The sequence below is a fragment of the Ostrinia furnacalis genome, unplaced genomic scaffold, assembly GCF_004193835.3.
Source record: "Ostrinia furnacalis isolate ACB-3 unplaced genomic scaffold, ASM419383v2 OfSCF1376, whole genome shotgun sequence".
NCBI classification, from domain to species: Eukaryota; Metazoa; Arthropoda; class Insecta; order Lepidoptera; family Crambidae; genus Ostrinia; species Ostrinia furnacalis.
In genome coordinates, this window is record NW_021131615.1 from 141003 (window position 1) to 154800 (window position 13798).

Below are 13798 nucleotides of genomic sequence, written 5' to 3' on the forward strand. Positions count from 1 at the left end.
TCATTATTTTACTCTTCTGCCTCATACACCGTTATGGACTATACTTGCACTTGCTAAGACACGGATATTTCGTGTAATCACTGTCGATTTATCTTCTCTGTTCTTAACCTTCTGCGGTTTTATGTCACACCCTTGAGAACCGGTTAACAAAAGTGTTGTGTCATGTTCGTTATAAAACAAAATAATGACAAAAACATTTTGTTTTTATTTTCATGAGACTGATGCTAATCTTATAAGAATCTGATAAAGATGTAGTTAGTAACTAAATATACTATCGTTGCCACTAGGCAGATAGGCACTAGCCTATCTTTAGAATAAAGTTTTGTTAACATCTCTTAGTTTGGAACTAGAAGGCGCAGTGTGAAATGTCCAAGGTCATTTTTATTTATATTTAATATGCAATACACAACAATCGCAATTTGTATTTCTCCTCGCACGAAGATTATTCCCAGCACCCCTTAGGACAAAATAACTTATTCGCATACTTACCTCTATGGAATTCCACAAATAACTTAGAACAATAGGCAATTACATCGCTATTCCCTTTGCATATCAGCGTGGAGTAAACTGAGAAGGATATTGCCGCAAATGGCCGCGGTCCCGGCGATGAAACTGGGAATAACGACGTGTCGGTGGACCGTGGAGCTACTGATTGGATGCCTATTTCTGATACAGCTGGACGCTGAAAATATGTAGGGGTAGTTCACAGCCTTAGCAAAGAGGTGAAAAAAAATCCCCCAAAAGATACTGTACTACCTACTTACCTTATGCATTTGTAACTTTTACCCACTCAAAGATATCATGATTTGCATCGTGCCCAGTTTCATGATGCACGGTACGAATGCGTTCCGTTAGTCATTTTCCATCGCCTTTTTATCTAATATGATTTTTTTATCGTTTGTAAGAAAATACAATTTAGTTTGGCTATCGAAAAGTGAGTAAACGTTAGTAAGCATTTCAGTCAAACACTGCTGAGTTTCTCGTAGTCAATATTCTGGTTTTTTACGGATTTAACATAACTGTAATGATCGTATTAGATAAGAAACGATAGACAGATACTTAAGTACTGAAGATTAGTTGTGCGTAGTAGTAGTATCATATTTCCTGTCTAGAAGACATAAAAATATTGTATCACAACCATAAGGTAAGCTGATTATACCATGAATTAGATACAACGTAGGGTGTCAACACAAAAATTGTTGACACCGTCCATTATCAAGAAATCCCATAGTGATACTTATCGTAATTTTTCTGCGGACAATTTAGCGTAAGCAAATTTTTGATTAAAATAAATTGTAGATAATCTACAATTTTACAAAATAAAGATATTTTTTCGCAACTAAACTAAACAAAAATACTATATTATTTCTTTGACGTATGCAAAGATTTTTCGGTTACATAAATAAATAAATAAAATAAATATCCTTGGACGTTTTACACTGCGCTTCTAGTCCTAAACTAAGCAAAGCTTGTACTATGGGTACTAGACAACGGATATAAACATACCTACTATACATAGTAACACCCAGACCCGTCACAGAAATTAAAATTCATCATTTCAATTCTGCCCAAAATGTAGGTATTACGAAAAATCCAATCTCAGAAAATGAAAGAAAGAAAAAGAAAATCCGGGTAGTCGACAACCCTGAACTTATGGCATCCATACACTTCGATGTATTCCATGAAATCGCGATGTTCCGCGTTTCTCCTCGCTCGTGCTTTATTAGATACGACGTATTGTTGCCTTATCTAGCCAATATTGCGAAGAAATAGGAAATCGCTTCATTACTCTGTCAAATGCAATTAGTACGGAAAATGTACGTTTTAGATACAATGTGATTAGTGTGTGATTTTCTTGAATTGACGTCACAAAGTGGAAAATTTCAGAAACGACTACAAATGAAATTAATCACGTTTAAAACATTTTTTTTTCCAAACAAAATGACAAAACCATGTCTGAAACCACAATGTCCTGGTTACCTCTCATTTATTTGTGTCTCAATATAATAAGATTCTATAATAATTCGATAGACTCATCAATTTTGACGCAAGTACTTTAAGCACCATATTCCTGTAAATGCATTATTACTTTTTTGTTAAACAAAAACTTGTGTAATTAAAACGACTAAAGTATTGTATTGTCCATATCTCACAGATGCATGAGAATATTCACAACACTAACTCAGTCAGTGAATAAAAGCACTTCAATCAACAGCTCTCAAATATAGAAATCCCAGACAGAAATGTTCAAAAAATCCGCTTCGTTTGCTATGATTCTTCCTATATTAAAGTATAATGGGCGCAAAACTCTCACATTAAACTGTGTCCATTGTTTGGGCCTTTGTTCTTTTTGTTTTAAACCCCTTTTGTTCCGGACCCAATAGGGCAGGACAGGGCAGGTCCTAATGCCGCGAGAACCATTTTAAATCGTTATGTAATTCAAATTGAACGTTTTGTTGGTGTTTCGATTGAAAGAAATCGTTTTCGTATAGTAAAATCATCTTTAATATACTTTGTTTTCTACTATTTCAGGAATCATTGTGTTCTGTATGGTAAAACTGAAAATATAGTCCTTTATAATAATATTAAGACTGTTATTTAAAATAATTACATAATATTAGGATCAGGCATCTCTGAAAGTGGTTTGTAATCTTAATGCCTGAAAGATAACTTTTCAAGCTATCAACCGTCTGAATTTAAGTATCTTTCTTCTTAGTCGTTTCCAGTAAGAAATGTTATCATTTGCATAATCTGTATTGAATTACACAGCAAAACATTAAATTAAAATTAACACAATAACAAAAAGCTAGTTTAAATCCTACCCACAGCATTATCAGTCTAAAGATAAAAATAAACATATTTTAACAAGATCAATGTATACATTTTGCGCTGGAACGAAGCTACAATGTTGATTGCACACAGAACATCTAATTAAAACCTGTATGTAGAGCGTGCTCGATAATTAACCCGTTCAAACGGACACAAATCAAACCGCCCGGAGCGTTTGCGGCGTGATTATCCGGACCGCAACGCACGTGTCTCCGGTTATACCGGATAGATCCGCTTCGTCCGATTTCGCCCTCCCCGGTTCGCCCCCGCCCTGCCTAAGGCTATATGAAATTAATTTCAACCTACTCCCGGATTTGTGTACTCTGCTTGTATCCGGATATTAACAGGATAAGGACGTAAGTGACTTTTGGAGTGTTGCATTTATTATTATCAAGATTTTTTTTAAAATATTGGAATTTTTTTTTTAATGTCTTTGGATTACCTCTAGTTTTGTAAGGCATCCTAAGTTAATACTTATTTTCTTAGGTTAGTGTATCTGTATAATCTCTCATGAGATAAGATAATCTATCTAAAAATGGAAAAGCCCCATAAAAATAATTTCTCAATGAATATGAAGTATGTACTATGATGTCGCTTCTATGTAAGTGTATGAAAACTTTATTTTAAAAAAGAAAACAAACATTAAATCAAATAAAAATTGCTTAATAAATAGATCCGATGTTACAAACACAATTAAAGGAGGTAATGGTACCGAAATAGATACCTATGTATGTCACAGTAATACATTAGGTATTACTAATAACGGTGATAATAAGGATGTTTACCTGGTGTTAAATTGATAAGTTATAGAAAATGTGACGCCAGTGATTAACTAACGTACCTATTTGTATTCCACAATTAAATTGTGTAAAAATGAATGCCAATAAGATTAACTTATATCCGTGATGATATGACTTTTATTTACATATTATAAAGTATGAGTGATTAGACAAGTATAGTCACATGTATTAGGATTAAACAAAATTGGGTACGAGTTCTTATCAGTTGTTATCTAATCTATTGTGGAGGCGATTATTGTCTACGTAAATTTGATTTGGCAAATACCTACGCCAAATGTCAATTCAACTCATGATGATAAAGTAAGTTTGAACATGATTTTTCAAGGCTTTCAAAGATAGGGATTTTTTAACGAAATTGTGAAAATATAAGAAGTCGACCAATCATAGGTTTGAAATGCTTGGTTTTGGATCTAAAAAAGTAAAAAATCTGTTGCCATGACAATTACAGCTCTGAACCTCCGTTTGTAACTCATTTAAACCTAGGCCTAATTCAAACAACCTCTGTTTGTAAAACTCAACACCTAGGCATAATTCAAGCAACTAAAATGTCAGAGACCACATTATTCTTCTGGCGCGTATCCAAGAATATAGCTTGAGGATGTTTGCCCACTCCGCCTCGCTGGCCTATTGTCTACAGACACCATTTATCTACTGTGTAACTCAAATGTTATTAGGCAATTCATTTTTTATTAGCCGACTGAGGGGTGAGTTGCGGTAAGTTAGTTTTACGTCGAAATTGTATCATATTGTAACCATGTTATGGTTAGATGTTTACAGTGGAATCTTTTCGTTTCAAGATTATCTATAAATAAATAATGATAATAAATAAATAAATATCCCTGGACATTTTTACACTACGCTTCTAGTCCCAAACTAAGCAAATCGTATAGGTAATCTCTTTAGGTTACATAATGTTAAGATTAAGCTCTTACTAAATTACCTATTATTATATTAGGTAGAGACAGAGAGCGACACAAATACAAAGGTAAGCTTAATGATCTCTATAAAATGAACTATAAATAGAACTTAAGAAAAGATGGATGATAGTTGTGTAAAGGAGATTTAGTACTGACTTACTACAGTTACATATCTATTCCCGAGTTAAGACTCAAACAACAAACACCTCTCTCTTTATCTACATCGATCTACTTAACGGTACCTACTTCCTGTAAGACTAGAAAACTCTTCACAACTGTATCATCCACCCACCCTTGCACATCACAAAGCGAATGCACTACCATTGGCCATTAACGCATATAGACATGTAAAAACCGCATATTCCTGAGGGAAGAGGCTTTTAAGAGGCCGACAGAGTGGAGAGCGCTGTACCGATCGGCTTGGCTGCTCACCCCGACAGTAAAAAATATGAGCATCCCCCACCCCCGGCGCCATCTTGAAAAACTTTGTCACTTGTAGCCGCAAATCGATCTGTGTCTACGTAGCGTGTGGCGACGCTGCCTCCCTCACTATGTAGGTAGGTTGTACCTTCGCGTATGTGTGTATGTGTGTGTAAGGTTCTACGTAACTAATGTGATGATACAGTTTTGTACTAAAACCGATAAAAATCAAGTTAAGATAAACTTTACCTCGTAACTAGATTATTCGTCTTCTTTGGTTATTAATGTACTTATGTACCTACTTATATGTGACCAGACTACATCGATTCGCCTACAAGATGTAAAAGATAAGATCGATTGAGTGTTTAGAACCTTAGATTTAGTGAACTGATAAGTCCACTGAATTCGGTAAAGTGATAACTTCCTTCCAATTCAAAACAAAAAATTTTCGCTTCTACACGTTTAATCGAGTTCTGACTTCGTTGGTAATGCATAATGTTTATTTTCACCAATCACAATCACATCACAATCAAATCACAATGATCACCTTAATAGCACAATAATTGCTTTAGCAAAAAATGTAGTAGGTATTTTATATTGAAACCTGCAACGCATTGTCTAGAACTGGGGTAACCATCTGGCCAAGATGTTTGTGTTTTATGTACTTTTTTTTTGCATTTACCAACCAGTTCAGTCACTAGGACTGTACTATAACAAATCGTTATCGAATAACTTGTTTTGAGAATCGAATAGGCACATACTTAAGATGTTGCCCATTAGTGCTTGTCGACCTGTGAACGAATATTATTTCTCGGGCATTGTCGAGCCCCTCATAACATGACTTTTATTGTCATTCAAATGACAATCGCTAAAAGGATTTGATGGATTATTATTCACATCACTACCTTTGACAATATAGATACGCCCTGTGGCTAATGCTTTGTGTCTATAGTCTGTTTCATTTCCAGCTTTAATACTGCTGTGTTAAGGTTTATTTTCGGGTTTAGTTGTTGCTATGAACAGTTGAAATAAAAGATCGTGAACACCTAAGGCTCTCTGCAGGTGACCATACAAGTCATTCTTGTAATGTCTGCGCTATTCGCGAAGTCTTTGTATGAATCTGAATTCTAAATATATACTATACATAAGAGGTTATCTTAACGAGATTGACTCGCAACAGATTTTTGTTTGGTTTGCTCCCCTAAAGTTTGGATGTTTGAACAAAATCAAGGTTGTTTGATGGAATAAAATCGCTCAATAACTTTAAAAATGAAGGCAGTCTGTAACTGACAAAAATTGGACTAAAATTAAACTGTCTTTGCCCTATAAGATGAGATAGATTTCAAAATTTTATAACAAAAGTCAGTAACAATTGATCTTGATTAAAACTTTCGCGGAATCTGTAAAAAATAACCCTATGTCAAAAGGTCAAGGGAAAGATTCAACCCTTGACATCTCTATAAAGACAGGTAGGCAAGGCCCGATGAGACAAGAAGATCGCAGCATCATTGTCACCGTGAAAGGGTTTTGAAACCAAAATTAGCGGTTCATTCAAATCTTTGACAACCCTAACGAACCGTGCGAAATTCCTGACAAAAGCATTAGTAAAAAAATACACATTTTTTAACGAAAAACGCAGAAAAAAGTGCGAAACGAAAGGGTAATGGCGTGGCGTGACCCCCTATGTGTCATATTTTGATACAGATCGCGACTTTTTTGTCGCAAAGTTCAGGGATGGCAACGATGATTTTAATATCCAACAAAAAATGTGTAGTTTGGAATCGCTCTCTAAAATTTTTTTTCTGTTTTTTTTTATATTCAAATAATAAGTATAGATTTACAACCCAATTTCAATGAGATTAATAGTACTTTGAAAAATCAAATCTACATTTTTCGCTAAAAACAAGTAGGAATAAAATAGGAAATGTTATGTTAAGTTATGTTATTTTACATGGAACGATAAAGTTTTTTCTAAACGGACTAAATACCACATTAGCGAAGCATTGGGCAGGAACGAGTATGTAATCATAATTTCTCAACCGTTTATTACTCCAAATTAATAGTTAAGTGGTCTGAAAAATAATCCCACCGTGCACAGTCGACCGCACATCTGACTCTACTTTTTATTCCAAAATGGCACGTATTACCATAGCATAAGATATCACAGCTTGTTGTGACGTCATCTGTACTTGCGCATGATTTTATCAGACCATCCTTTGTCCTGGGCAGGGGTGAAAACAATCCAAGTCCTCAATTCTGACTTTATATCCGGATTCCTTTATTGCTACGAGTGCTATATCAGAGTTGCGTTTTGTTCTTCGCACGGTCAAACAAATGGTGTTCTGTTTTAAAAAAATATTTGCTTAGGTGTTTCATAAAAACAAACCCGTTTGAAAAAACCTAGAATACGTTAATATGACCTCTCAAGTAATCAAGGCAGGTTTTTTTCTCTTTTATTTGAAATCTTTTTTTTTTGTGTTCTCGTAGTACCTACTACGAGACTACGGGACTATTCCCTTCCCTCCTTCTCCCACCTGTGTAGGCAGAATTTCGTAGTATGCAATGTCTAAAAAATTAGTTTACAAAATATAGAGGTAGGTTAAAAAGCGATAAAAGATGTAATACTTAAATGAAATAAAACCCGCTGTAGGTCCTGTCACATGTAACTCAGAAGTAGACCATTAATTTAGTTCTACTTTTGTTTATTGACGATTTCTTTGCAAGACACTCGACTTTTCAATGTACGTACTTCATTAAAATATGAACCTTGCTACGTAAACTCAAGTTCGTTTTTGAATTAAACAAAGATTTCTTAAGGTAGGGGTAGGAAAGAATAGATATGGGGTCGGCCTCGGATTCTTTTCATTCTGGGACCGTAACGGACCCCAACGTATATTTGGACAGCAACCTGAGAGTTTTGAAGTGGTCCCGTGGTTTGTAATTACGATAATTTGCCGGCAGATGAAGAAATCTTAATCACCAATAGAAATAAGTTCACAGAAAGAAGTCTGTAGCAAAAAAAGCTATTGTTTGTATGAATTGCTTGTGCATTGTGCGATTTTGTATTTTTTAAAACTGAGCTTAGCAGAAACTTTTGTGCATAAGGAAGCTACTTAAAATGAAATAGGAATATAGTAGAAGTAATTCCGAGTCATTGCTGTAAATAATGTTGTAGTAAAACAATCATAGTTTTCATCGAAAACCCTCATCAAATTGGAATAAAAAGATACATTACATAGCACGCAAAAGCGTTGCACCTACATTGTAACAACTGACGTTTGAAAAAGACAAAGTAAGTCGCGTCGGATTTTCATTTAACAATGAAAGCAAACAGCGAGCTAGCAGCTGCCACAGGTTTTTATTAAAAACGTGATGAGTAACTAGTGATATATGGACGCGGAGCTCGCAACCGCTGGATACACGGTTCACAAGTGGAGCAATTTGAAATTCTCATTTGCGAGGCAAAAAAGATGAGAAAAAAATTAAAAAATATCTATACTGACGCCTTAGAGTGAAATCCTCTTAAGTGTAAAAGAAGAAACTTTCCCGCTTTTACATCCAGAACTATAACATTCTGTAAGATTGGCCGAAATGCATACAAATGGGCAAAATGCATTCATGAGGTTTTCACGCTAAGGCGATGATACAGAAAATATCATAATAATAGCGAATATTCCATGGCTTTTTATTTTAAAAGTCAACGAAGTGCTTGTGGGAACTATTTGACTGTAAAGTTAAAATTTACTTTAAATAAAACAAAGAGTTTATTTTCAACGAGATTTCTTAATTATTGTAAGTAAATTAACCCAAAAAACTAAAAAATCAAAAACAAAGTCATTCAGATTTGCCAACATGACTTCGACCTTGGATTATCAATTTCGGTATAGCTGTAAACCTTATGTCATGTATGAGATTTTAAAAAAATAGTTAATAAATATACTTCTGGATCCGAGTAACTAGCACAAGCACACTAATGTAACTCTCCACAAAGTCAATAGATCATTTTCAGCAGGATTAGGAAAATTGCCAAGTGCAAATCCCACAATTTGTGTACCCCGATACTCTCAAGTTCTCTGACACTGCGCGTCCCTTCACGCCCGACGGAAAAATAGCGTTTTAAAATTATGCAATTTTTCAATGATCACGTATAGGTATACGTATTCCCGCTTGATTTACTGCCGCCGAATGTTAGCGATATCTATCTGAGTTATTGCTTTATACGAGTACTAACTGGTTCACGCGGGTTCTTTTGAATAATTGCGTTTTCATTGCAATTTATGCAGACGACAAAAGTTACAATTAGGTTAAATTAATTAAGTAGAAGGTATAGAGAAGAAAGATCACGAGTTACAGTAATTACTTGTATTTAAAAATCTGAGACTTTGATTTACTGAAAATCTAGAGCTAAAGCCGATGTCCAGATTATTACCTATTTTTATTGGTCAATCAAAAGTTTCACTTGACAGGTAGATAAGTTTTCCAGTGACTTGACCTTTTAGCTTAGCCCACGGGCCAAGTATATTGTAGTTATGATCAATATGAGGACTAGGTCCGGACTACTAGGACCTTTATTAATTATAATACTAATAACACTGGCAGATTGATTCTCACTCGGACCACAATATAAATAGCAATTAATACGTGGTCACACCTGTTTGCGAGTAACATCCTTTGACGTCAATCCCAGACGCATCGATCTCATCGAAATTACAGAATAATGTAAAAATCTCTACATCTATTAAAGCATACCTACATCAATATCAAATTCTTGTACTTATCTATGTAAAAAAGCTTTATTTTATTGCTCCTGGCCTGGACTGGTCGTCGACAGTTTTATATAAACAAAATATTATTTAATAGTTTTTAATAACCCTTTATTACCTAAGTCGCGCGAAAAATGTCTTTCTTTTGTATCTGCTAACACGTGACATATTAAAAGCCATAACAAAAATCACTCAAGAATTTCTATTAAAACTATAAAGAAAATTCACAACAAAATCCTCTCGAAGGGTGAATGAGTTTCGACTTTGGTGTCCGTAACTAAAAGCGTTTATAAAAAGTTAAATGGAAATATCGGTACAAAGAAGTGTTGCAAGTCGACCGCAGCAAGCGGGAGGAAATTAGGATGTGAGCCGTCACTTCAACACCAGGGATGATTTAAACGTGGGGCTAGGGCGGGAAGACTGTAAATTGAAAATGTCATTGTAACACTCCATCTTAACGCTTTGACGACGCAACCAGGAGATCCGAGACAAATGTTAAATCAGAAAATAATCTAAAGTTAAATGATAAATCCACAGGATCNACTCCTGATGATATCCAGGCGGAAATACTTTCTTTGAAAAATACAAATAGCGCCGGTTATGATGAATTAGTGACAATGATAATAAAAGATTCATGTGTTATCATTTCGCCAGTGCTTAATTTCATATTCAACCTATGTATTGAACAGGGTATTTTTCCAGAAATGCTAAAAAAATCTATTGTCAAACCCCTCTTTAAAAAAGAAGATAGGACGAATATGAGTTTCTACAGACCGGTAGCAATGATCCCAATATTTTCAAAAATATTTGAGAAATTAATTTATAAGCAACTGTATTCATTTCTAGAAATTAATTCTATTTTTACGCCCCAACAATATGGTTTTAGGAAGAACAAATCAATTAATATGGCAATTTACAAATTTCTTCAAGAAGTGACCACAAATATGGATCAACGGATACCTACCGTTGCGGTGTACATGGATCTATCGAAAGCATTTGATTATGTGCATCACAGAATTTTGTTGAATAAATTATATAAGTATGGTGTTAGAGGAAATGCACATGATTTGATAAAATCTTATTTGACAGGTAGGGAACAAGCAACACAAATTGATAAAATTAATTATGCAACAAAAACTGAAACTATATATCAATCAGAGTTTAGGGAAGTCAAATATGGAGTCCCACAAGGAAGCGTACTGGGACCATTGTTATTTTTAATATATATTAATGACTTGCCATCAGCAACAAAATTAACCAATATGACATTATTTGCGGACGACAGTACTCTTCTTTTTACTAATGACAATTTTAAAGAATTGGAAACTGACATTAACAATTCCTTGACAACAGTTATAAACTGGCTTGATAATAATAATCTTAAAATAAATTTGGACAAAACTTTACTAATGAATTTTAGACAGCGAACAAAAAATAAAGAAATTAACATTAATATTAAATATTCTAATAAAATAATCAATGAAACAGAAACAACAAAATTTCTAGGACTTTATATTGATAATACATTAAAATGGAAAAATCATATTGAACATGTGTGTAAAAAGTTAAGTCAGTTTTCTTATGCATTATATAATTTGAGAAAAAATGCCAATGAATCCACTTTATTGACTGCCTATCATGGCTATGTAGCGTCGACATTGCGATATGGTATCATGTTTTGGGGAAATTCAACAGACAAAGACCTTGCGTTTAGAGCTCAGAAACGATGCATACGAGCAATGTACAATCTGAAACAGACTGATTCATGTAAACCATTTTTTGTAAAGCTTAAAATTTTGACCGTACCATGCTTGTATATTTTTGAGTGTGCAATGTTTGTTAAAACTAATTTAGATTTATATTCTTTTAAAACTAGAGAGCGTCACAAGCACAAGTTATGTACAGTGGCCAGCAAGACAGCTTTGCTTCAAGGAAGTGTCTTCTGCAACGCACCGCGTATCTTTAATAAAATTCCCGAGTCCATTCGAAACTCTGAAGATCTGATATCTTTTAAACGAAATCTTAGTGATTTTTTGACAGAAAAATGTTATTATAAGACTAGTGACTTTTTGACGGACCAAATTGTTTATTGATCGATTATTTGAAAAATTCTGAATAATTACTTAATATGTTTGCACCTAACCTTCAGCATAAACTTTAACCCTAGAATTAAGCACTAACTATTGTATGCCTTCAAGGCGGAACGCAGCCGATCTATATCCATTTATAATTTGACAACCTATGTACCTGTGGTTCACAATAAACGTATTTTGAATTTGAATTTGAATTTGAATTTGAATTTTATGGCCTTCCTATTTAATTTTATATGACCCATAAATAACATTTCGAATAGGCGAGAAATTGGCCAGTAAAATAAAAGACTGGCATTCATTACTAAGTTGGGTCTGAGGTGGATCGCCTTTAGCGTTCAGTCGGACCTGCTTGCTTGCTTTATGAGTAGTTAACAGAATAAATTAAACAAATAAATTTTGCGATGGTTTATGTTTCTAGTATTTAACTGCTCTTGTGGGAAATAAATAGCGATCATAGTCCGGGTAATGTTTGAAGTTTATGTTGATTATAGTTTAATTTACCGATACTTATGATCAATACGAGTATCGCTGTACTTTTTCTGTTTGTTACGATTTACGACACGAAAGTATTAAACCAATTCTAATTAATGCTGGCTCCAGAAAATAACATTACCACATTTCGTTGTTAGTTTATAAAAAATGAAGCTTAAACTAGGTACTTATTGATTGTTTGTTATGTAAAAAGGGGAACTCTGAAACTATCTCTCAACACCTTTCTACCACTTTATCAAGGTGATAAGAGTCGAGGTAATTCACTAAGTAAGTGTGCTTCATTAAAATCGTACCATAAAGTAAGATTCAGGAGGTCAACCGCAGCGTCAGTTCAAAGTACTCGTAATATTTTACAAAACAAACGCACGTCACAATATGTCTTGGCAAGTCCCAAAGCCCGGGACACAAATTAACTCGGCTCGTTCCAGTGACTTTAGAGATTCAAGAGACGTCCCGTGTCCCGGGCGCGTGTCGCTTTCGTTTGTCCCGGCCCTCGCAGGGGCTGGGGAAAATGCATTTTCATGGCGTAGGGCTCCCGCACACTTGACGCTCCCAGCAGTAGTAACATCAGTTTCTTCGCTCCATTCATCAGTGCGATAGGAGCCTTGTTCGACATAATATTTTATTTATATCAATAGATAATTATGTACATCCTTAATTTAATTATTTCAAAAAAAAAATTAATACGGGGTTTGCCCACCTACATAATTACGCTTAGATTGTTAAAAACATATTGTACTTACCTAATGATTGTGCGAAAAATTACTCAAAAGTAAATTAAAAATAGGTACGTTCACGTTTTATTTAGTCTAATTATCACCATGATTGACGTGGATAGTACTACAGTCATTTCAGGGCTTTAAAGTGTTCTTAAATATTATTTTTGATCGCAATATTTAATTGTCAATTACTTAGGTTAACATTATTTATGTTGAGAAGTAAGCGAGTACGAGCCCTTAGTCGTCCTGTGAGATGGGCCCCTTGTCATGGCATTGCAATTCTTATGTAAATCGGCGATAGAAGCTATTGGAGGGATAAATCATGTTATGGGACGTGACGTGTTATTGAAAAATATGTTTATGGGCCTTTCTATTTGCGATAAAACTTTTATGAAACGGTAAAAAACTTCGCGGTTAATGCTTTTCAAGGAGACTTTATTACCCCCTGAAAAACATAAATGTAGAATTCAAATTTATATTGTGAAGTTATGAGTATGTATTTTGAATATGTTTTACATTTTAAATTTAAACAAATACGAGTCCGTTAGTAGCCATGAACATTGATCATTACTTATAATTGTCTAGGTCATGGATGTTGAATATTCTATTCGAAGGTACAGCTCAAACAAATATTTTAATCTTATAATCTTAATATCTTTTGGTAAACAGATAAAAAAATCCAATGCTTCATATCTAAAGAACTTCATTCAATTAATTATAATCAAAGAAGATAATTGAAGGCATGAATGGATGAAGGTGATATGT